The 25,111-nt window shown below is 36.8% G+C and overlaps 1 long non-coding RNA gene across 1 annotated transcript; it reads left to right on the top strand.

The window, feature by feature from the left end:
- Positions 1-7,010: 7,010 nt before the first annotated feature.
- Positions 7,011-18,761, top strand: LOC122434222. Its single transcript, XR_006267303.1, has 3 exons — positions 7,011-7,039; positions 8,525-8,529; positions 18,652-18,761. It is a non-coding gene; the product is annotated as an uncharacterized LOC122434222 (long non-coding RNA).
- Positions 18,762-25,111: the final 6,350 nt, after the last annotated feature.

The raw sequence follows: 25,111 nt of genomic DNA, 5'->3' as shown, positions 1-25,111 counted from the left end.
CTATTTTTTTGTTAAAATTTTTTTAGTTCTAGAACTTGTTAGGTGGAAGAAGCAGACACCTTTTTTAAAGCATCAAAAACAGTTTAGCTTTTCATCCATATAAAAGAAAAAAAATTTTTGAACATTTGTGTTATAAATGAATCACTACCTATATACACCACTTAGCCAGGGCAGTCCCAGAAATGATATTCCTATCTTAAATGATGATCAATGTCTTTTAAAATGTATTGCTAGACAGGATTTTATTGTTACTAGTAGAAATTCTACTCTCTACAATTTGTATTCAAGGCAATATTTATTTTATTTCTCACTCCATTTCTACCTCAATCTTAATATCTATGAAAAGAGAGATAGATAGCTGTGTAGGTAAAGAATGTTCATAATCTCTCTGTGTTATAACTGCAATGCCTAAATAAGAAATTAAACTTTCAGTCTAGCTCAAAGAATGATCTTCAATTCAACCTTCAATTAGGATCACAAATTGAGGACTAGACATGCAGAACTATTTCTGTAGAGCAATGTTTGCTAATGTTAGTGAAACCAGATAGATTACAACTCAGGAAAAATGCACCAAGTTTGCAGTTTCTGAATGAGACTAAGAAAAATAAATTTAAAAAACCAAGAAGATTCTATTGGTCAAAATCTTTTTCATGACAGGGCTGTGTCTTTACACCTTTTAGTTAGTGGCGAAAGAAGATTCTGGTGACTAGCTGGGTCCTGGTTCTCTTTCCTGGCTTTCAATCTTGATATTTACTTCAAATGTGCCTTCTTAGTTGTTCTGGGCAGAGGTTAATTTTTTCTAAAGCTACATTTTGCAAACTACTTGGAAGAGTGGTGGTGGTGTTTAGTAGCTCAATCATGTCCAACTTTGTGACCCATGGACTGTAGCCCACAAGGCTCTTCTGTCCATGGGATTTCCTAGGCAAGAATCCTGGAGTGGGTTGCCAATTCCTTCTGCAGGGGATCTTTAAACTTGTGTTTCCTGCATTGCAGACAGATTCTTTACCATTTGAACCACCAAGAAACTCACTTGGGAGAGTGCTGCCTCCCAAATATCTCGTTTTACAAATCCCAAGCAATCAGCAAGCAAGGCCTCTTTCTCTCTCACTGCTGTTGGACTGGCTTCTCCAGGGGCCGCATTGCTCCCTTCCACCTAAGTCTTGACGGGGCCACCTGAGGTCCTCCAGTCCTATTTTCTGCTGCAGGCATATGGCAGCTGCCCAACATCACAGACATTGCTCCACCCTGAAGCTCTCTGGGGCTTTTCCTTTCTCCTTTGTCAAAAGTGCAACCCTCAATACCCAGCTTTACTCTGGACAAAACTACCCTTTGTTATTGCCACAGTGGATGCTTTCCTATAGCGATGTAGAGAGGACTCATCTGCTTTTCTGCCTTTACTAGAATGATAAAGAACAGAAAGGAAAAAAAAAAAAAGAAAGAAAGAAATCTGTCTCAAAGGCAGATAACTTAAAACTTATCTGTTGTCTTATCACAGATAGAACAAAGGACTGGAGTCAGTTTTTCTGTGTCTTCCATGGAAATCTGAGCTTGCCAGGATGTGGATCTTGTGGCCTAAGTGTTTCTTATTCTTTCTCATCTGCTGCTTGTTCATTGGGAAGAAGCAACACAAGGAGCCCCCCTTTCTATCTCCTGGTTCCCTGCCACCATTTTCAATAATCACAGCAGTCTAATATTGTAGCAGAGGAGAAATAACTTACTCACTATGATGATCCTGGTCTCTGGTCTTAGCCTCCAGGGCACAAGCAAATCCCTTGTGTTATGTTTTTTGGGGCCAACTAGTGCTTATGCTAATGTTCATTGGACGTAGTTACTGCTTTCTTCTCCCCTATATTTTAAAAATTTTTATTTATTTATTTATTTGAGGCTCTGCTGGGGCTTCACTGATGCATGCGCGCTTTCTCCAGTTGCGATGAGCTGGGGTTATTCTCTAGTTGTGGTGCAGGGGCTTCTCACTGCAGTAGCTTCTCTTGTTGCAGAGCACAGGCTCAGTAGTTGTGGCACATGGGCTTAGTTGCTTGGGGCATGTTGGATGTTCCCAGACCAGAGATCAAACAGATGTTTCCTGCATTCACTGCCAGGTGGATTCGTAACCACTGAACCACCAGGGAAGTCCCTTCCCCCCATATTAATGTCGATTTTTGTGATTCATCAACATTAAGTGACTATTGTGTTTGTGTTAAGAACTGTCGTGTGTTATATTGGCATGCTTTATGGTAGATTATTCAAACAAAAGGAAAAGGAAAGGAAAGAAAAGAAAAAGAGAAAAAAAAAATGAAAGGCAGTAGAGATGAAGTTGGACAACACCTTTGTCTTTCTCTTTTTGCCTTATGCCCCTTCACACGTGCTCTCTTCCACCTGCCACAAACCCCGCAGCAGCTTGTCCCAGATGGCACTGGGGCCTAGGGAGCAGGAGCTACTCGAGTCTGAAAGGCTTTCTCAATCGTATGGATGAATGGATGGGTGACCATGTGTTTACTTTACTATTTTTAGTGTTTTCTGAAGTTAGATTATAGGAAGCATAAAAAAGCTGGGTAGACTTGGTCTCCAGCGTTTGCTGCTTGTTACTATATAGGCTGGAAAACAACAACAAAAAATATGACCATCGATTTTTATTGGTGATACTGCAGATCAATTCACATCTCTGTGTGAAAGACTCTACTTTCATTCCATCTCCATAACACATGAAGAAATAACAAGTCCTTACTGTGGTCTCTAAAGCCCTACATGATCACCCCTGCTTACTATTCTGACTCTTCTAGCTGCCATACTGTTTCTTTCTCCCAAGAATCTAGTTGACGTTGACTTTCTTGCTCTTTCCTGAACATGCTGTTATATGCTTATCTTAGAGTCTTTCCACTTGCTCTTCCCGTTGCCTGGATCTCCCTGCACCTAGGCTTTCTCCCTAACTTACTAAGATTGCTGCTCAGACATCAATTTATTAAAGAAAGGCTTTCCCCAACCATCCTTTCTAAACTAGTTCCCCTTTCCTATTCCCATAACTAGTTTTATTTTATTTTTATAGCACTTACCATCTTTTGTTATATGTTTGTTTATGGTCTGTTTCCTAGATAGGAATACAAACTTCTGAACTTAGATTTTGTTTATGGTCCATATTCTTAGCACTTACAACAATACTCGGGACAAACCAAAGAGTCACTACCATCAGTGCCCCTCCCTTGGAATGTACCATTTAATGTGCTCTTGCCAAGTTCTGGCTTCTAACTTCTGCATCTCCAAGTTTGAGGATACTTTCCAGAAACTGTAGGCTATTTTGTCCCCCTGTGCATCTGACTTGAGGATTGATATCTCTCCCCAAACACTGACATGCCACACCTTCAGTTGTTGATTCTCAACATTTGCTGCATAAATACTATAGCTCTGTAGTCCTTGAATTGAGGGAGAAGGAGTACTTCTGAGACTGAAGCAGCTGTCTTAACCACACAGTGTTTATTGGTTGGCATCCCTTCCCAGTGGACTTTCCTGGTGGCTCAGTGATAAAGAAGCCTCCTGTCAATGCAGGAGATGTGGGTTCAAATCCCTGGGTCGGGAAGATCCCCTGGAGAAGGAAATGGCAACCCACTCCAGTATTCTTGCCTGGAGAATCCCATGGATAGAGGAGCCTGGTCGACTACAGTCCATGGGTCACAAAAGAGTGCAACACAACTTAGCGACTAAACAATCACCATCTCTTCTCAGTATCAGTTCTCCAGTCCCCTACCAACTTGCACCTCTCAAGTAAATATTTTGCCTCAAACTCTCATCTCGGGATCTGTTTGGGGCCACCCAAGCCAATCTAATAAAGATTTTGTTACTGTTGAATGAACTACTCAGTTCAGTGGATTCTAGATACATGTTTAGAAAAAAGGCTGAAGAGGAGATGGGGCAGCATAGCTTCATAGAAACTATCTAGAAGGTGGAAAGTTTGTTCAGCAGTCAAGGGATGGGGCTACCACAACCTGGGGAGGAGATAAGATGGTTAGAATATGAAAAAAAAAAATGAAAATGAATTCTTGGCAGCATCTGGAAATCAGTTTCTGCAACTGAGTCTTCAGAAATCTATAAAGCTGAATACAGAAACATGGACACTCAACACTGACTTCTCATGTGAAACCTGGGGAGCAGCACAGGGCCTCACGTTCAGAACGGCCCTTGTTGTTGTTTAGTCAGTAAGTTGTGTCCAACTCTGCGAATGACCCTGACGTAGCTTAATGCTCTGCTGTTGCTGTCTTGAAATTCTTAATAATATATATATATATATATATATATATTTTTAATCAAGGAGCCTTGCATTTTCATTTTGTACTGGGTCCCACACCTAATCTAGCCGACCTAAGCCATGTCATATTTTCTCATTCCAGTTGAGGAAGATGCATAGAATATAAAGAATTTGGAACGAAAGAAATAGATACTATAGCGCTAGATGGTAGGTGACTAAAAATCACTAAGATTCTTCCTATAGTCTACTTTAAGAGTGTTTGTTTCTTATTTCAGATAATTATAGCTGTCTTAGAAGCAGAAATAAGTGATCTAGCAATATTTCATGATATGATTTGATATAAATCATTAAACATTTTTGGATAGATGTGATATGTATTCTTAGTTTAAAGTTTGATTTGTTCAGAGAAAAAATACAATTGATATAAACTAGAAAAAACTATGATGGAACAGTTACCAAAAAGTCACATTTCTCATCTTCATTGACCTGTTATATTCTGTTTTTATGGAATGTGTCTTATTTGCTGTAGTGACTTTTTAATTGATCATTCATCTGACATTCCAGTTTTGCCAAGAATTTTTGGTATTTCCAATCTGACAGCTGGCATGTAAGATGTTATTTTTAAAAATATGCTGTTTTGTTTATTTCCAGTTAAAACACTGAAGATTTTAAATAGTACACTTAAATACTAAAAAAGATGTCTTTTGATATGTAAAAGAGAAAAATGTTTGAGAAAAAAACAATGATCCCGTATAGGAAATTTGGTTTGTGGATTTTCAAGCAGAGTGGCAAGAGAGTAAAGTATTGTAGCATTTTCCACTAACTAAAAACAGATGTCATGTGATGATGGGTGTTACATTTGCAGCTGACACCCACTTCAAAGAACAGGTGCCTCTAGATGTTTAAAAAAGAAAAAGCAGCTCTTGTACCAGTCTGTAGCAGCTTCCGGAAGTGAGGAGTGGGAGCAATGGGAAGACTCGCTCAGCAGCAGCTCTGGGTCACTGTGTCAGGAAGGTACACCAGGGCCCTTAGGTTCTCACTGTACTTTCTCCTGAGTGAGTCTTTAGTGTCAGAAGCTATATTGCTGAATGATAGCATTTATTAAAAAGTAATGACTATCCATGCAAAAGAATGATGTTGGACTCTTACCTTATGTTGCATACAACAACTAGCTAAACATAGATGACAGGTCTAAACGTGAGAGATAAGACATAAAACTCCTAGAAGAAAATAGGGAAAAGCTTCATGACACTGCCTTGCCAATCATTTCTTAGATAAGACACCAAAAACATAGGCTACAAAGAAAAAAAACAGATAAATTGGATATCATCAAAATTGCGAAGTTTTATCCATTGAAGGACACAACAGACTGAAAAGGCAACCCACAGGTTAGAGAAAACATTTGCAATCCATACAGGGCTTAATATCCAGAATATATAAAGAACTCTTCCAACACAATAGCAATGAAACAACAAACTCAAATTAAAAATGGGCAAAGGACTTGAACAGATAGTTCTCCAAAGATCTATAAATAGCCAACAAACACATGAAAAAACATTCAACATAATAGTCATTAGGGAAATGGAGATCAAAACCACAATGAGATCTTACTTTAGGATGGCTATTTTTTTTTTTTTTTTAAAAAGCAAGCTTTGTCAAGGAAGTGGACGAATTGGAATTGTTGTGTATCACTGGTGGGAATGCAAAATGGTGTAGCCAACTGTGGAAAACGTTATGGCAGTTCCTCAAAAAATTAAGCAGAATTATCATATAATCCAGCATTTCTACTTCTGACTACATGCTCACAAAAATTGAAAACAGGCACTTTAACAAGTATTTGTATGCCAATGTTCACGGTTACATTATTTACAGTTACATTATTTACAGTTTCCAAAAGGTGGACACAACCCAAATGTCCATGAACAGAAAAATGGATAAATGAAATGTAATACATTTATTACATTATATAATATATATATGCATACATATACACACATATATATACACATACATGTATACAATGGAATATGATTCAACATTAAAAAGGAATGAAGATGACATATGCTACAACATGGATGAACTTTGAAAACATTATGCTAAGTGAAATAAGCCTGATATAAAAGGACAAATACTGTATGATTCCCCTTAAAAGAGGGACCTAGAATAGGCAAATTTATAGAGACAGAAAGGAAAATAGTGGTTACTATGGGCAGGAGGAGTGCGGAATAGGGAGTTAATTGTTTAATGTGCTCGAAGTTTGCATTTGGAATGATGAAAAATTCTGGGTATGGGTGATATTTATGGTTGCACAACATAGTGAATGTAATTAATACCACCAAGCCTTACACTTAGGCATGGCTGAAACAATGGATTTTGTTTTATGCATATTTTAACACAAACACAAAAACAAAAGTAATCATTTAATCAGAAAAAGGTAGTGACTTTACTAGGTTTTTTTTAAAAAAATGATAAGATAGGCGTATGAATTTTAGACAAAAGAGAAATTACCAAATGTAAAGGGGCAAGTCTCATCATTACCTCACATCATGGTGATGTCATTTCAGACATGTCTCTGCATTATTTAAGATGGTTGAATGAGTGGATAAATGTGTTGGCAATTGTTTGGGCTGACATATAGAACATAGGTAAGCAATTTAACAAGAACGAGATTATATTATGCACACTACTTTTAAAATAGAAATGTTATATTTCGTTTGACCTAAATATAATGCAGTGGCTTCCCTGATGGCTCAGCAGTAAAAAATTTATCTACAATGCAAGAGGCATAGGTTTGATCCCTGGGTCGGGAAGATCCCTTGGAGAAGTAAATGGTAGCCCACTTCAGTACTCTTGCCTGGGAAATCCCATGGACAGAGAAGTCTGGTGGTCTATAGTCCATGTGGTCACAAAGAGTCGGACATAACTTAGCGACTAAACAACGACAAATGTATGTGTTAGTTGCCCAGTCGTGTCTGACTCTCTGCAACCCCATAGACCGCAGCCCACCAGGCCCCTCCGTCCATGGGACTCTCCAGGCAAGAACACTGGAGTGGGTTGCCATTTCCTTCTCCAAAAGGAACTATAGAAAGAAAGAAAGTAAAGTCGCTCAGTCGTGTCCGACTCCTTGTGACCCCACGGACTGCAAATATAACGCAAGAAAAAAATGAAAATGAAACTGAAGGAATTACTGAAATTAAGAGAAATATTTATTTTTACCTCAGGAAGACATTGGTTAGGCAAAGAGGATGGAATTTTATTTTTAAGCTATATGTTTCAATTTTAGACAATGTATGGATTGACTTCATGCAATGAAAGAAAGGTGATTAGTAATCTTACACTTTCACCTCTTCCACTCCAGTCTTGCAATTTTTGTTGCTTATACTATTTTCACTTTGTTAGAATCTATAGTATTTATGTCCGATTCTGAAAGTACAGTCTCCCAATTTTTTTAGTCTTAATTTATATATTTAAACAGACTTAATGACCATCATCAGTCTTTTCCCCTACAGTCTCTTTTGCTGAAACTTTAGTTTTGAGTCCCGTCCAAGTTGGTTAGCTTTCATTGTTAAAAGTGTTTTTTAAGAAGAGTTCTTCTCCCTGAATGCTTTCACACTGACGAATGCATGCACCTGTGTATCTGAATGTCCAGTTGGCAGGGAACAATACTCTTGAGTCATATTTTCTCTCCTTCAGAGCATCGTAAGCATTGTTCTGCTGTCTTACAGTACTGAATATTGCTATGAAGATATTAGAAAAGACCCTGATGCTGGGAAAGATTGAAGGCAGGAGGAGAAGGGGATGACAGAGGATGAGATGGTTGGGTGGCATCACTGACTCAATGGACACGTGTTTGAGCAAGCTCTGGGAGATAGTAAAGGACAGGGAAGCCTGGCGTGCTGCAGTCCAAGGGGTTGCAAAGAGTCAGATATGACTGAGTGACTGAACAACAATGAGGCCTCACTGATACACACCCACCCTCTCACCTGTAGATAACCTCACTTTTTTGTCTGCCTGGATTTCGAAGAATTCTCTTTTTGACATTGATACTCAATAAGGTTACCAGTATATGCCCAATGTTGGCAATCAATATCAATCTTTCCTAGTAAACAATGTGTCCATTTGACCTGTTAAATCGGTTTTTCCTCATTTCAGAGAAAAATTTGCTGAATTATATCTTTCTTTCTCTTTCTTCCTTCCTCTGGTGTATTTGTCTACTTGCTGTGACATTCCTTTTGTCCAGATTTACTTAGAAGGCTTAGTTCAAACACTCTGTCTTCTATAATGAAGTGTGGGTGTGTTCTCCCTAATTCTCTTCCCACTTATCTCTGGGGCCTAATTGTTCTTTCCCCTCTGGGCTAATGTATCACGGCAGTTTTATTCTTTCAATTTGCTTTCTCTGTAATGTAATAGCAGAGATGAAAGAAGGGAAAGAAAGTGAGCTTAACCTGGACTCCTGGCCTGGTGCAGTCCATGCTGGGAAATCTTGTTCCGCAGAGTCTTCCTGGGGTGTTACACGTCCTGTCTCATGGCCCAGTCCAGTAAACCAGAGGCATATCTCATCCATGGGCTTTGGCATACCACCCCAAGACACCATAGCACCTGTAAGATGGTGAGTACTACTGACCTTCTGCCTCAGACAAACTTCTAAGTTAATTTTAGATATTTCTACTCTTGAAGAATTTCTCTTGACTTTTCCCATAGCTAACAAGAGGCTCCTTAAGCCTACTCTGTAAAAATGTTTAGCTCATCTTTTTTCTCCTTACGGATTATATCTGGGGAAGAGTTGGAAGCTATAATTGTCATACTATGCCCCGTCAAAAAATTTTCCCTCCTATTCACCTCTTTTCAAATTCTGTAGTCCAAGTTTATTCACTTTTCTTGGGGAGCTTGGAAGATTCTGTGATCCTGCTTTATTCTACAATATTTTCCTGGAAATCTTAAAAAAACCCTCCAAAATGAAAATTCCTATGTGATGTACACCAACACGATGCTAACCAGTGTTGATTAATTCTGAAAGCCATGTTATTTTAAATCAAACAAGTGTTATAATATCTAAATGCTAGTGCAAAATTGTAACAAAATTATGACTACTATTAAACAGATAGCATAATTTGGGGAAATTAAAAAAAAACAACAACATGGAGTCACAGGACAGAAAGTGACCCTAGAAGAACACGTCTTGACTGTGTTCTGTCTCTGTGGCCTGGAGCTGATAGCATATTTGCAATCTGCTGTAGAGAGGCTGGATCCATACAACACACACAAACGAAACAAGAGTGTAGCATGTGAACAAAGTGGCATTTCAAATCAATGAGGAAAAGCAAAATTATTCAATAAATGATGTTGTAACAAATAGCTAATCTTTTGAGGCAGAAAATACAAAATATATATTATACCTATCCTTTGATGCAGGGGTTTCTATGTAAATGTGTATTCCTAACTCAAGTAAAGTCCAAAAACAGATGCCAGAGATATTGTATTCCTAAATGTTAAAACCAAAACGTTTCAATGCCAGAGTATAACTGCTAATATTCTTATAATCTCTGTATAGAGTGGAAATTTCTAAGTTTGATGCCAAAGGTAACAGATTAAATTACATAAGAGTGAAAACCTTGAGTTTTTTTTGTAAAAACATCAAAGATTCAAAATCAAAAGAGACTGATGAATCTATTGCTGCATCTATAACAAAGGATTACTGCATAAAGAGTTCACAGAAATAAATAATAAAAATATCCAATATGAAAGTAACAAAGAACATGAACAGGCATTTCACAAAAGAAGAATATGAAAGACAGATAAATATAGTTTAAAAATTGGATATTGAGAGTAACCAAAAAAATACAGGGGTTTAAAACCTAGCAAACTTATTATTTAAAGAAAAACAACAACAGACAAAGATTGTTTTTAGTGATGTTTTTTGTTTTGGGCAAGGTTGATTCATTGATGGAAGTACTTTGGTGAGAATTCAAACTATTTAAAACTTTGACCAGGTGATTCCACTTCCAGAATTTTATCCTAATAATGGAACTGTATCTGTGCACAAAAATTTTTATAGCAAGAGTGCTTATAATAGTGAATAAATTGTAAGCAATCATATGTTCAGTTAAGTAAATTACTGTGTATCAATGGAACAGAATTCCACATAGCCTTTTAAGGTGATGTTGTACAAGACTATTTAATGACATGAAGAATATCTATTGCAGAAGTAACGTGCAAATTATATATATATTGCGTGCACTGTGCCCCAATAGGCCTGTGCTTTTCTCAGTAATGACATTTCTGAAAATTTTTATTTTATTCTTTTTTTTCATTTGTACTTTCTAAACTGCCTACCATTAACTCTTACAAGGAGAAAAATGTTAAATTTTTTGATAGTAAATGTCAGAAGTTTTTGCCAGTAAGTGTCTTCTGAGGGAACCGCCCTGATAACATTTTGTGGTTTTGATATAGTAACATCTGCTTTCTAGGGTGAATTTAATCCTGATGTAGCATCAGTAGAGCTCCTTAATCAGAAAGACCAAATTGCTTTGTTCTCCTGCAACGTCACAAAATTATTTTCCCAATCAGGCTTAAAAAAGAACTTAAAAATGGTGTGCACTGAAAACATGATGGTGGAGTTAGGTGAATGTGAAAATTAACTAATTTGTCCCTAATAACTACAGAGATGAAGAATAACAATGAGTGTCTGGGCAAGCTAGATTAAAAATCTGAAGATCCAGCTTCTAGTTCCATTTGATTCTTCAGCTAGAATGTGCTTTGGAGATAATGAGAAAAATAATAATAATTACAGGCATTATTATTAACCTCTTTATAACTAATATATATTAGTTTCCACAGCACTTTATTATCTAATTTTTACAACCTCTTTCTCAGGATATTAAATATTCTTATTTTTACTGTTGAAGAGACTCAGGTTCAGAAAGCCAGCTATTAGCCAACTTCCTAGTTGCAGAAAAAGATGTGATGATATTTCCAGCTTGTTTCATTCACTAGAGCCCTGATTGCCCTCCCCCAGTAAAAACCTATTAAAGGCAGTAACTTTGGTTTACTTTAGAGGCAGTGGCTCACGAAGAATGACCCACTAAATTCCCCTGACCAAAACACTTTCACTACCGTCATAATTCTATTCAGCAAATACTTAATACATACTTCTAAATACAATCTACTACATTCTTTAAGGCAGGAGCACATGATTGTTGAAAATGATCCTTCCTCTGTAGAAATTTAAAATCCAGAGTGCTGAGTTTAGATCCCAGGTCCTTCACTTACTATCTGTGTGGACCCTGGACTTCACTGTGTCCCAGCTTTTTTTTTTATCCATAAAATGAGAACCATAATAATAACTACCTGAAATTTATTTAGGAGGATTAAGAGAGTTTTATGTAATGTGCTTAGAATAGTGTTTGGTACTTACTAAAGTACTAATATGTATTTTATTGTGGCTAATCATATAATGTTGATAGTATTCACTGATAGAGCTACTGGTTTACTTCTTCAAATTTATAATTCCTTCAAGCCACATTCACAATTCTGAGCAACGGCCCTGTATGTATATATGCATACATTGAGCTGAACTATGCTTTTCTACTACCTGGTCCTCTGCTTGAGTATTGTATCTGAAAAATAAGATCAGTAATAACACTAAATTCAGCAGTTTATTGGCTAGATTAAATAATACAAGAAATCTGAAAAAAAATTATACTCAAAATGTGTACTTATTACTGCTATGGATCAGTCAGTTGTCTTCTTAGTCGCTTTCTTTAAATACAGAGGTTTAAGAGAAGATAAAAATCTGACTAAAAATCATAATTAGGGTCAAATCTAGAATGAACACTCACAACACCATAGTTCCTAAGTATTTGAGGTACTGCTTCTTTTAAATATGTTCCAGACATGCCAGACATTATGAATAGATGTTTTTCTAAAACTTCACAGAATTCTGTGAGTAGGTATCAGGTGTAAGTCTTGTTTTAGTATTTCAATAGGCTTGAACACTAGCCTTTTAATGAGTTTGTGATTTCATACAAAATTCTGAAGATGTATCCTTGCCTATTTGCAGGTATATATATAATGTATATATATATTTATACATTGAATATATATTCAGTATATAATTGAATATTATATTCAAGAATATAATATTCATACATTGATAAAGTCAGAAAAGACAGTCCAACTTCATAAATATTAGGAGAGTTATTTAAACAAACATGAAGAAACAGAGGAGTAGGTGACTTGGTTAATTTAAGCACATGATGTAAATTAATATCAGTACTAATTAATTAAACTCTTGGCAAAGAACAGTTTTCTGCTAAGAGAGCTGAGATTGTTAAACTGCATGTGCAGAAATGCACACTTTCTTTCTTAGTTTGGTTTATTTTTCTATGACTTCATTGCAATTCAAAGAATAACAAAGAACAATGACTGACCATATTTAGCAGATGAGCTGGTCTTTGGAAGATATGCTTTTGATATTCTTAGAGTATTTCAGGTTATTTCTTTATTCACAAATTATCAGGCATTAAAAAGAGAAACTCAATCACTTAATTGAGAGTTCAGTTGCATCCAATCTACCTATCAGATGAATTCACTCATTAATGAACAAATGCAGTAGTGAGAATATCTGAAGTGGTTAATATCTCGGAAGAGCCTCAGCCTCAGGCCAGGCTATTTTCACTCAAAATATAACCATAATCATGCACATGTCAAAACTCATTTACTATGAAGTGATATAGGTTTTGAAATAGGTTAATACTTGTCTAAGTATAGCCAGTGAAATATACTATAGACTTTTCCCTACCACTGTTTCTGTCTTCCTTTGCTTATCTTGAAATGCTCACTGTTTGAAACAGATTAAAATCTCATTTTATATTCTAGTTTTAAAGATTCTGCTTTATAGCTAACTTGCAATTAGAAAAAAATCTTTTGTTCTTTAAAAAAAATGATCTAGAATAGAAACTCAGAATAATCCTGTATTACAAAAGTATGACCAATTCTTATGTTAGACTTGAAAGACTCAGAGTATTTAATTGTATTTACATTAAACAATGGAATAAAAATCCAACAAAGCCTCAAGGGTTTAAAAAATTGTTTTTGGAAATAAGAAAAGCTTAATTTAAGCAGTAAAGATAATTATCACGCTTAAAAAAAAAATAAGTAGCAGTGAATCACCAAGGATCATTTTACTATGAGTCATAATGATATGTGATCAGAGTCTTTAGTAGGTAGACTTTTTTTTTTTTAAGAATACCCTTTGGTGGTTTTCTCCTGCCTCCGGATTTTTCATAATTTGACATTGCTTTCTGGGGTTGAGACTTTTCATCTCTAGAAGATTCACTACACTATAAATACAGTTCTTGTGGTTCACATGGTACAACAGAGTTGATCATACAGATGAGTCCTCTTCAGTGTCACCTACTCAGCTCCTTTCTCCACCCCATCCTGTCTCATGTGCAGATACGTAAAATGTTCAGTTGATAAACAGGATGGTTTAAGGTGAAAGGTGAGAAGGAAAAAAAAGATAATATGAAGTTTTTTGAGGGTGGATATATTACTTCTTCGTGTCCTCTCCTTGTGATTATAGCCCAGTTATCCTGTCCATAATAGGACATCAGTAAATATTTGTTGACAAAGAGAATGAATGGATAAATGAGTAATCATTGAGGATGGTTTGGAGCCTCTATAACTTAAAAAAAAATTTTTTTAATTTTATTTAAGTATAGTTGATTTAATTTCTACTCTACAGCAAAGTGACTCAGTTATACATATATTTATATTCTTTTTCACATTCTTTCCTATTATCATTTATCACACGGTATTGAATATAGTTTCCTGTGCTCTATAGTAGGACCTGGTTGTTTTTTCATCCTGTATATAATAGTTTGCATCTTGTAACCTCTTTTGCTGTACCTGGGAAAGCAATTTGAATAAAAGAGAATTATCAATAAGGACACTGGAATAATAATATATGTTAATAGTACTGTATAGAACATGTAAAACAGTTTCACATATTTATCTCATTTGAACCTCATAAAACTCTTGTAAAAAAGACAAGTGTTATTATAGGTGGAAAATATAAGGTTCAGGATCAAAAGATGACAGTGTTTCTCGTCAATATCTCACTAACAAAGCCCAGACCTCTGGGAGTGTCTATCTTCTTGATAGCATATCGTTAGTTGTGGTCATTGTGGTGAGCAACAAACCATCCCAAAGATTAGACTTACACCAGTTTAGGGATGAAATAATTAGTCTAATGAGTAGCTTTATGTATCTGTGGATAGCATGGCGGGGAATGGAGTAGGATAGAAGCCTATAAACCAACATTGTGCAAACAATAAACATTTAATGAGGACTTACTATGTGTCAGACACTTTGATAGGTCCCTTCTCATACATTTTCTCCAGTTTACAAATCAGGCTTTTAGAGACTGAGTGACTTCTGCAAGGTCACACAGCAAATAAGAGGCAGGGATGGAATTTTAATATCCAAAAAGTGTGATAAAGGTTTCTGTCTTAAAGAGCATAAAATTTGGTTGGAAGAAAAACCATGAGTTACATGCATCAACTGGATAAGTAGAGACACAGCACAGAACAAACTCAGTTGTACAAATAGTGAGTATGGAGTGAGCTAGAGCAGTAAAGTTCTTAGGAGAGGTGGAAAATTTGAGCTGGCCCTTGATAAGTGGGCAGGATTTAGTTACCTATAAGGAAAAGTTGTTTCAGACAAAGTGAAATACATCAGTAAATCAGTAACAAAGTCAAGGGACAATAAAAACCTGGTGGATTTTCATGACCGTTAACAGCTGCCATCTTACATGATTTAGGGCATGGTGCTGGATATGTCAGAAAATTCAGAGGCATCTGACACGTGATGTGAAGGATCAGAGAGGGCAGTCAAGGCCTGGGTTGGCTAATAAAATTTCACGACAGAGCCGTATCTTCAGCTCAATTCTCATAAAAGCTTAGAACCTAGATATGCATAGAGGAGGAAAGAAGGGCCAGGAGAACACTCTCAAGAAAGACACGCTGGGTATATGATGTGTTTTGATGGAAAGCAATATTTCTATGCACCCTGGAGGTCAGGCTAAAGGGTTTGTGCTTTTTTAGTCAAAATTTCAAATCACTGAAAGTTTGGAATTGCCTTCAAGAAAGACAGAGATAAAGCCTTTGTTTTTGTAAAACTGACTAAAAGAAAAAAGAAATAGCAGCTTGAGTTAGAACAATTAGGAGGCTATTAAAATAATTAAGCATTAGCATGTGGAATGGGCAGTGAAAAAGGAAAAGATAGATGGAAAGATCTGAGGGCCTATTGGACATGAACTGAGAAGACAAAGGGAAAGAGGGTGTGAGGAGTCTGGTCTGGTGACAAGTAGACAGAACACCTTGGTCTCCTGCACGCTACTCTGTAATGTCCACAGCTCTCCACAGTTATCATGTCATTTCACCTTTCACTCTTATGATGAAACTATGGAATGGATATCATTTTTCCTGTCTACAAAACAGGAAATTGAGAGGTTAAGCTAGGGTCTCCAGGCCCCAGGCAAGTAGTGCCTGTGAGCTTGGGGATTTGGTGGTGGGAGTAGTGGGGTATGAAGACCTGGAAAGCATGATCCCTAGCTTCCACATTGTGTAGATTCTGTTTGTTCATAGTTTAACATTTTTGAAACTGGAACAGTCATATAGTCCTTATCAGTGAGGTGGCAGTTGTAATGTAGATCTTCTTGCCTGAGCATGCATGAACTTGTCATAGCCGCTTATGCTACGGTCAATTCAGTTTAATTACTTGCATGTTGATACTACATGTACTGAGTTTAATTATCAGAAGAGATGTCTCTTAAAGGAGCATACAATTACTTGCCATTGAAAGTGAAGGTAACTGTTCAAAAAAGGCATGCAAACAGAGCAGTGGGGCATACCTTTGATATTTGCTATATTAATTTTCTGGGCTTCCCTGATAGCTCAGTTGGTTAAGAATCCACCTGCAATGCAAGAGACCCTGGTTCGACTCCTGGGTCAGGAAGATTTGCTGGAGAAAGGATAGGCTACCCACTCCAGTATTCTTGGACTTCCCTTGTGGCTCAGCTGGTAAAGAATCTGCCAGCAATGTGTGAGATCAGGGTTCAATCCCTGGGTTGGGATGATCCCCTGGAGAAGGGAAAGGCTACTCACTCCAGCATTCTGGCCTAGAGAATTCCAAAGACTGTATAGTCCATGTGGTCGCAAAGAGTCGGACATGACTGAGTGACTTTCACTTCTACTTTTCACTTTTCATATTAGTTTTCTATTACTTCTATAACAAATTTACACAAATTTTGTAGCTTAAAACAATAGTTGTTTATTATCTTGTTGCTCTGGAAGTCTGACACAGGTTTCACCAGGCTGAAATGAAGGTGTTGGTTGGGCTGCATTCCTTTCTGGAAGCTCTAGGAGAGAATCTGTTTCCAGGTCCTCTGGACTGCTTGCTTTCCTTGGCTCCTGGATCTCCTCCTCCATCTTCAACGCTGGCAACAGCAGGTTAACTCCTCAAATCACACCTCTCTTACACTTCTTCTATATCCACATCTCCCTCTGAGACTGACCTTAGCTAGGAAATCTCTGCTTTTAAAGACTCATGTGATTTCATCAGATCTGCCTAGATGATCCAGGATAATCTCCCCATCTCAAGGTCCTTACCCTTAATCTTTACATTTTCACTTCTTAATCTTTACATCTGTAGAGTCCCCTTTGTTCCCATGTAATCTAATATACTCACAGCTTCCAGGAATTAGGACTTGGATGTCCACGAGGGTCATTATTCTGCTTATCACTTTGGGTAAAGCAAAAATTTGTCTTTTGAGAAATGACGGAGCTTCGTATTTTCTTGCAAAGCAACAACCAGTATTTAAAAGGACCCCAAAAAGGAAATTTTCACAAGGAATATGCAACCATATTATGCTTTATTATTGAGATATGTCCAGGAGACTATCACAAGTCAAGCAATACAACTAGGTGAAAGGGAGGTTGTCTAATCCATCAGGATGGATATAAAATAATGCAATGCCAAGAGATGGTCCTTGTAGAGCTTTAGAATATCAGAAGAGTAATGATTTTCTAGACTGTGTAAAGTCTGAGCCATGTAAATTCTCACTGTTTTAGAGTCTGAATTAGTTCAGTATTTCTTGCACTGTTAAGTTCCAAATGTATATCAAACAGGCTTTGTTAGAATTGAAAGTTGTCCTCTCTTTGTTTCTTGCCCTCTTTCTATTTAAGAGTGAAAGAACAAGACAAGCTTTATTGGTCAGAATATGTGTTATTCCTGGGCAAGAGTACGTTAGTGACAATTTCCAGTGTGGGTGGATTTCAGCTTCTGAAGGATGAATATTTTCCAGTTTGACTTTCTATCAACATCAAAGACTCTATTGTCATATCGCCCCCTTTACTGCTTCAATGTTGTGCCTGTTATAAAATATGTTCTCAACCTTAAAATCTTTTACAGAGGTCTTGTTTCATATATTTAGGTTTATAGTTAATTAAATGGAAGATTTAATTAACACAGTAATGGCAGAGTACCTACCTGTGCCAAAATTGTGCTAGAGGCTTCAACATGTGTCAGCATATCACATCTAATCTTGACTTTGTCCAGGAGGCATATATCCCACTACTGTGAGCTAGGCTTTATTTGTTCCTAGCAGTCTGGACTTAGTTCTACATGATATTGACTACAGCAATCAATCCCCCTCCAATCCTGCTAATGTGGAGGCTATTGAAAGCTCCAATGGCTCTGGTAGATTTTAGAAATATCATGATACATAGGCAAGGCAACTGCTTTTAAGAAAGCAATAGTTACATAGATAATTGGCTCCTGGACTTCTGTTTAGCAAAAATCAATGTCAATTTTCAGTCATATTTGTGTGAGGACTGCAAATAATTAAAATGAACCATAATTTGGACCTAAATCCTTATAGATTTTCTCAATACATATGATTGCTCAATAAATGTTAGTATAAATATGTGACTGAAAATTAAAACATTAGGAGCTGCCAAAATCTAAGAAGAATTAGCTGGTTCAACTGTGCATAAATAAATAAGGAGTGTGAAAAAGAGAATCCGTTTATGTATATTTCCAATTTCTCTTTCAATACTTCTGCTCCCATTTATTGGGGCCCTAACAAAGCCTGTTTATAGAGGAAACATTACTTTGCTTGTATCAGATTAGTAACATTCTAAACGAAGAATCCATGTTCCCAAGTCACCATGTCCACAGAGTTTAAATGTGAATCCATATCCATTACACAGGACCCTCACTATAATTGCAATCCTACGCAGATTAAAAAATTAGCATTCTAATTACCCAGCCATTTAGAAGAATGAAATAGGACTTCACTGGGGACTCAGTGATAAAGCATCCACCTGCCAATTCAGAAGACACAGATCCAGGAAGATACCTCATGCTGTGGAGTAACTAAATCCATGTGCCACAACTATTGAAACTGTGCTCTAGAGCCTGGGACCCACAACTACTGAGCCCATGTGCTGCAACTACTGAATCCCCTGTGCCCTGGAGCCCATGCTCCGAAACAAAAGAAGCCACGGCAATGAGAAGCCCATGCACTGCAATTAGAGGAGCACCTGCTTGCTGCAACTAGAGAAAAGCCCATAAAGCAACAAAGACCCAGCACAGCCAAAAATAAATAAATCAAATTGCATAAAAAAGAATGAAATAATGCCATTTGCAATAGCACTGCGTATGAAGGTCATACTGACTGAAGTAAGTCAGATGGAGAAGGAGAAATTGTGTATGACATCCCTTGTATGAAGAATCTAAAAAGAAATGATACAAATGAACTTACTTACAAAACAGAAAGAGACTCATAGACTTAGAAAATTAATTTATGGTTACCGGGGATGGGGGGAAGGGGTAGTTAGGGAGTTTGGGATAGTTATATACACATTGCTATATTTAAAATGGATAAAAAACAAGGACCTATCGTATAGCACATTGAACTCTGCTCAACGTTAATGTGGCAACCTGAATGGGAGAGGGGTTTGGGGGAGAATGAATACAGGTATATGTATGGCTGAGTCCCTTCATTGTTCACCTGAAACTATCACAACACTGTTATTGGCTATACCCCAATAAAAAACAAAAAGTTCAAAAGAAAAAAAATTAACATTCATTCCCAACGGTGTTGACTTTTCTTGATGGATCATTTGCATGTGACTGTATTTCACAAGCTCTCTAATTGCATGCTACCAGAGGACGAAAGGTTGTAGGTTGCTCTTTCCTCTATAGATGCAATAAACCAAAGCAACAGTGTGATATTTAAGAGTATCAAGAGTGTCCTTGGGTGTGAGGCAGAAATAGACTGGTGCTGGTTCAAACTGGCTCATGAGAACTGCTTGTGTTCATTTCTTCCCAACTCAGCTTCTATGACTTCATGTTGGTAACCTGAAACTGGATATGGTAGGATTCTTTATATTGCGGAAATTGGCAAACGATGCAAATCAGGTTTGTTTGTTGATTTACTTATTTGGAGCTGGCTTATCAGCTCACCACTGGTGTGGGTGATTTCTGTCTCCCAAAGGAAGAAACACACAATGTTACTCAATTTTAACTTGCATTATCCCATACTGACCCCATGCCAGGTCAACTGAGCTATTACCTTAAGAGTGTGCAAGACTACAGGTAACAGAAAGATCTGCAACTGTTAGCAAATTTATATTGAGTGCCTGTTACACTCTGTGGAGGTGACTAAAGTCAGGGACAGTCCCTTGCTCTCATGGTTTTACAACTGTTGGAAGAAATTGATGTCAGCCCGAGAGAATGTAAATGTAAAATTCAGCTGTGGTGAGAGCTGTGAAGGTGGGATAAATAGCATTTCCAGCATGTATAAAATGAGGATTTGACCTCTTCAGGGAAAGAAGGAAAGCCCTTACTGAATGATGATTTACTGAGATTGAAAGAAACAGTGGAATTTAAACAGACAAAGATGGGAAGGTGCATAGTTCACAGGAGGTGCGCAATAAAGATGAATGGTGGATAAATTGCCTGTTTGTGTACTGGAATTTCTGTTCAACCTTGATACCAATTTCCTGGGAAACCTGGATTTCTTTTGATTTTAAAAGCGTGTCACTCTGGGACAACAGCTGGAGGTGTCTTTCTGACCCTTCTTTGGTCTCTCTTAAAAACTGGCTTTCAGGGACCGTTGGCACCTGCTCGCTGGAAGCACCCCAGCTCTGTGTGAGATCATATGATAGAAGAGGCATGGCCTTTAGGTACACACCAACCACACAAGCAGCTGTGGTTTGCCTAGTTTAAAAAAAAAAATTATTCTACTTTAGAAGTCCAAAAACTGCCAGCTTCTTAAGTTGTTGTGACGCGGTCTGTTTTCATGTCTGGCTGCTTGTTTCCATGAGCGCGGTGATTCATGTTCTGTCTTGTCCCTTTGCCACATGGCTTATGGAGGCAAAATTTCCTTAAGGAAGAACAGTCACAGACACACACACACATACACACACACACACACAGAACCACATAATCATTACTATATTAATGCAGTGGAACTTAAGTGTGGAATGCAATTGTATGTTGAATGTCATAACTTTATGCTGAAAGAAGCAAAATATAATTATAATATATATATAATATATTATATATATATTCTATATATATAGATGCACTTCCTAGGGTTTCATGTCTATGTGTGGCTCTAAAGCCTACGCACTTTCTACTATGCTCAAACTGCCTTTATTTCTTTTTTCCCCATACTCTAGTCTTCATGCATAAGAATTTTGAATAAATTATTTAGTTCTGTCTCCAAATATCAGACTAATTTTTTTTCTAGTCTTAGCATTGAAGTAACCATACTATTCAAGTGATAGGATTCATATTAAACTTCCTATCTTCTTTCAAATGCTGCTGAAATTAAGTAAAAATAGATGACATTAAAAAAAAAAGACATCTTTTAAATATAAAGATCTTTAAGGATTTCTGAGAGTCTAGGATGTTCAAGTGAAAGTTACCTGCTCCGGGTTTTAAACAGAGCCACTGATATTGACTTACTGTGATTATCTTTGAGACATTCAAGTCCAGAGTGTAGGACCATAGCAGTAGTAACAGACACAGGTTTGCAATATAGAAACACAAAGTTCAGAAACTTTACCAAAATCAAAATATGTTTAGAACCCAGCCAACCCGGAGGAAATTGTTACATAACAAAAAGAGAAAATGCATTAGGTGAACCACCTCTGCGAAAGTAAAGTGAAAGCAGCTGAAGTTGTCTTTCTACCGTATGATCGCATACGCAGGACACATTAAGGCATCAGGCTGAATTAGGTGACTTTGATCAGGCCGTCCTTAGAGTCAGTGCGCAGCAGCGCTTCCGTCTGTCTGTCTGTCTGTCTGTAGTTATGGGGAACTTCGGCAAGAGGTGAGCCAGGGACAAATCACCCCAGACACCCTCCTCTGGGTACGTGCTAAGCTCCCCTGAAGGTCCCAAGGAAGGATAAAGCAGATCTACTGAAATTAAGCCCCAGGCCTAAGCCAAGAGTTTAACTGGAAGTAATTTAAAAGCCTGGCTTAATCTGTTTGTGAAAAATATATACCAATGTCACAGTTTTAAAAACTGGATTGCTCCACCTCTTATTTATCCTGGACAATTTTCACTTTGACAACCCAAAGTCCATCACATAGATTCTTATTCTTTCTTAGGGTTTTCTTGGTGAAATATTTCCTACATAGAGTTTTTATCACAGTTCACCTGAAACTATCCCAACATTGTTAATTGGCTGTATCCCAGTACAAAATAAAAGGGTCACAAAAAAGGCATTTGATCACTTACTGTCTCATGTTTTGTTTATATGTGGCTCGTTATATTTTTGAGTTATAGTAAGTGAAAGTGAAAGTTGCTCAGTTGTGTTTGACTCTTTGCGATCCCATGTACTGTACAGTTCATGGAATTCTCCAGGCCAGAATAATGGAGTGGGTAGCCTTTCCCTTCTCCAGGGGATCTTCCCAACCCAGGGATTGAACCCAGGTCTCCTGCATTGAAGGCAGATTCTTTACCAGTTGGGCCACAGGGAACCCAGAGTTATAATAAGGCAAAAGATAAAATTAAAAAAAAATTTTTTTGGGTAAAAGGCATATTTGAGTTAGGGGCTTCCCTGATACCTCAGTTGGAAAAGAATCTGCCTGCAATGCAGAAGACCCACGTTCGATTCCTGGGTTGGGAAGATCCGCTGGAGAAAGGATAGGCTATCCACTCCAGTATTCTTGGGTTTCCCTTGTGGCTCAGCTGGCAAAGAATCCGACTGCAATGCAGGAGACCTGGGTTCTATCTCTGGGTTGGGAAGATACCCTGGAGAAAGGAAAGGCTATCCACTCCAGTATTCTGGACTGGAGAATTCCATAGATTGTATAGTCCATGAGGTCGCAAAGAGTTGGACACGACTGAGTGACTTTCACCTTATTTGAGTTAAGGTGATTTTACTTCTACTTATTTTGATGATTGTATTATCTCCACTAAGTTTACAAGAGTTTTCATTAATTTTGGTCTTGTTTTTGGAGACCATGCTTTAAATTTGCAGCATGCATTCTACTCTCAGAAGGCTGGTTAGAGTGAAGATTGAATTTCAGACACTGCTGTCTATCTATCCATCCACTTATTCACTCACTTATTTTTACCACTCTTCATTAAACTGTAGTTTCCTAATTTGACAAATGCTATAAATACTTTTCTAACTAGGATGTTTTCATGATTGTTACATCATAGATAAAAAGTATTGATTTTCAGTAAATATTTATTTAGGATCTTCCCTCTGAATAAATGAAAGGTTGAACAGCTATAAATAAAATCTGCAAAACATTGAAGGAAATATTCATTCTGAGCCATTATATTTTTGAAATTAGTTGGCTATACTAATCAAAAGATAGAAAACACTCAATAAAATTATTACTGTATATTTCCTTCATAGCAGGAACCAAGCTAATATTTTTGGTGTTTAGACTGACGTTTCCTTGACTATTAGCTACACAGATAGTTCTAACAATTTTGAGCTCTTATAAGAGTATGTTGTAGTCTGGGATTTCTGACCACATTATTTATCTCTAAAAAATGTACTTAGCATTAATTTTCAGTTTATCCTTATATGAATTCTTTGGTTTGTGGCAAAAGATGAGGAAGTATAATATTTCTGAGAGCTGAGTTTAACTGGAGAAATTCAGGATACTATAGCAGAATAAGGACATTTCAGGCAAGGGGATATTAGGTAAAGAAAAAAGCAAAGGGATTTCATTATAATTATAGATTTTTAAAACACAGAAAAAGAAACAGTCAGCCTGTTTTCCCCAATCCATTCTGTGTGACCCCATTCTCTCAGCCCCCATTTGAAACATTTGCTGCTGATTCTGGCTTCCTCCCTTTATTGGGTGTTTCAAATAATTTCTTCGTAAGAGCACACACCATATTCTCTGCAGTTAATGACTTTGCAAAAATGGCTTATTTTTGAGTTTCTTCATGACTTTTATTTTATTTTCTCTGCTAGGTTGTCCAGATAGTAGTTGTTCCAAGAACCTGCTATAAATCAGTCCCTCATATGACAAGCCTTGGGAAGATAACCATGTTCTGCTGTTGATGACCTTGCAGAAGACCTGACCATAACACCTCTTAACTTCACTTCTTTTATTTTTATTTGGAAAGTATTTGTTTATTTCTTCAAAAGGCAATAAACTCTATGGAGCAATAAAAACTGGCATTTAATATGATACACAGTGATATGATGAATTAATTCAGATTGCATGGGAACACTATAAGTGTGCATAAAAGAATGTGGTACAAGGAGGTATGTGGAAATCATGGTCATTTCATCTATCAGAATCAAATTTTCTTTGCTTTGTTTCCTTTTTAAGTAATTAATGATGGAGGAGTGATAAATACGAGTTTGTTTTTAACTTAACAACAGGTCAAAACATATTCCTGTATTTGAGTAAGTTCTATTGAATAAGTTTATGGGAATATTCAGTGGCAACTGAGTAAAAAATTGCATGTCTATTATGCAAACTCAAAAGAAATAAATACTTGTGAATATATCTTCTCACAGCAAGGCAAGTTTTCAGAAAGAATAAAAAAATTTCACTGAAAAGTAATAGATCTTGAAAAGTTTTCAGTAAATACATAACGGGATGTGGAAATGAAATATTACTGGAGTATTATGCAGTCCTTTGATGAAATAGGTTTTCCCCATTTGTCTGAGAAACTCACTTAAGCTAGCTTAAAACTTTTAAGAAAGAGGTGGATATGCCACCACTTAACCACTCACCTATTGGTTACATCTACTTAATTTCCTGTCACTATAAATGAGAGCTGCAATCAACATCTTTTTATATATCTTTGTACATCTTTGAGATTGCTGAGCTAAAAATATATGTATATTTTATTTTAAATTTTAATAGATGCTATCAAAATGCTTTCTGAAAAGGTGTTAATAATTTGCTTCTTTAAATACTATCTTTCTACTGGATATATCCTACCAGTAGCAAGCATTAATATTTTAAAATTTTAGCCTTGTATGACAGAGTAAAATGAATCTATTAAAAACTACCAGAACAAGTAAGTGAATTTATCATGGTTGTAGAATAAAAAGATCAATATACAAAAATCAATTTTATACCTTTATATTAGCAGTAAAAAAGTTGAAAACAGCAGATTACATTAGTAGTCTTACTTAGGGGTAAGTTTAGCTATATCTATTGCAAGACCTGTGTAATGAAAACTTAGAAAAGTATTTTCTCACACTGATCTATAACCAGTACAAAACCAAACAAAATATTTATTTGGTGGTAGTAGCCATATTTAAATAACTAAAAGTAATTTCTCATAACCAGATTGCTAGAATGTTA

The sequence above is a fragment of the Cervus canadensis genome, chromosome 33, assembly GCF_019320065.1.
Source record: "Cervus canadensis isolate Bull #8, Minnesota chromosome 33, ASM1932006v1, whole genome shotgun sequence".
In the NCBI taxonomy this organism is placed as follows: domain Eukaryota; kingdom Metazoa; phylum Chordata; class Mammalia; order Artiodactyla; family Cervidae; genus Cervus; species Cervus canadensis.
Note: the sequence above shows the minus strand (reverse complement) of the source record. Positions and strands in the feature narration are given on the sequence as shown.